The following is a 1,252-nucleotide window of genomic DNA, read 5'->3' on the forward strand; positions in this document are numbered from 1 at the left end:
TTCTGCAACACTACTAGTGGCGCACCACCTGCAGGTGCGCCATTAGTAACCAGGGTCATCTCTCGGAAGTCAATTGGCGTGAGGCAACTCAGAAGGCTGCAGGAAGAGATCGTGGTGATACTATGCGAGCTTGAGATGTACTTCCCGCCCTCATTCTTCGACGTTATGGTGCATCTGCTGGTCCATATCGTGGAGATATCATCCAACTCGGGCCGACATTCCTGCACAACATGATGCCGTTCGAAAGGATGAATGGTGTCATCAAAGAATACGTTCGCAACATGTCACGTCCAGAGGGAAGTATAGCCAGGGGCTTTCTGACCGAAGAGTGCATCTCCTACTGCATGAATTATCTAGGCATCGAGAACCCCGTTGGTCTGCCCGTCAATAGGCACCTAGGCAGGCTCGCTGGATGGGGTCACCGTGAGGGTCGCCGCGAAATGCATGTCGACTTCGAGGGTCGACTCGCCGACTTTGAAAGAGCAAACCTAGTCGCGCTACAACACATAGACGTGGTCGATCCTTGGGTGGTAGAGCACAAAACCTTTATTGAGAAGACGTACAATGACTGAGGCCAACAGAGGACGGATGGAGATATAATCAAAGAGCACAACTCATGTTTCACGCGTTGGTTCAAGCAGAAGCTTCTGTCGTACCCTTTACATGAGGATTCTTCCGCGGAAGAACAACTCATATTCGCCTTGTCATAGGGCGCCGAGCACAACCTGATGACCTATGAGGCGTACGATATCAACGGCTACACATTCTACACCGAGGACAAGGACATGAAGAGCGATGGTTATCAGAACTCCGGGGTAACGATGGAATCCTACACCGGCAACGACAAGGACAGATACTACGGAAGGATCGAGGAGATCTGGGAGCTGAGCTACGCTGGAGAGAAGGTCCCGATGTTCCGTGTCAGATGGGCCAAGAGCGTCCTAAAAGAAGACCGGTATTTCACCACCATGGTTATACCCGAAGCCAAATCCAAGACCGCGGGCGCAAACGTCACCATGAAAAATGAGCCATGGGTACTGGCTTCCCAAGTGGACCAATGCTTCTTCATTACCGACCCGTCAAAGCTCAGTCGTGTTGTCGTGAGGAGAGGCAAAAGGAAGATCATCGGAATGGATGGAGTAGCCAATGAGCAAGACTTCGACAAGTATGGCGACCCGAAGATCGAACATGACGACGACGATGAAGTAGCAGCACACACCACAAGAAGAAGCAGGACAACTCTACCTAAAGG

The sequence above is a fragment of the Triticum dicoccoides genome, chromosome 5B (assembly GCF_002162155.2).
Source record: "Triticum dicoccoides isolate Atlit2015 ecotype Zavitan chromosome 5B, WEW_v2.0, whole genome shotgun sequence".
Lineage (NCBI taxonomy): Eukaryota > Viridiplantae > Streptophyta > Magnoliopsida > Poales > Poaceae > Triticum > Triticum dicoccoides.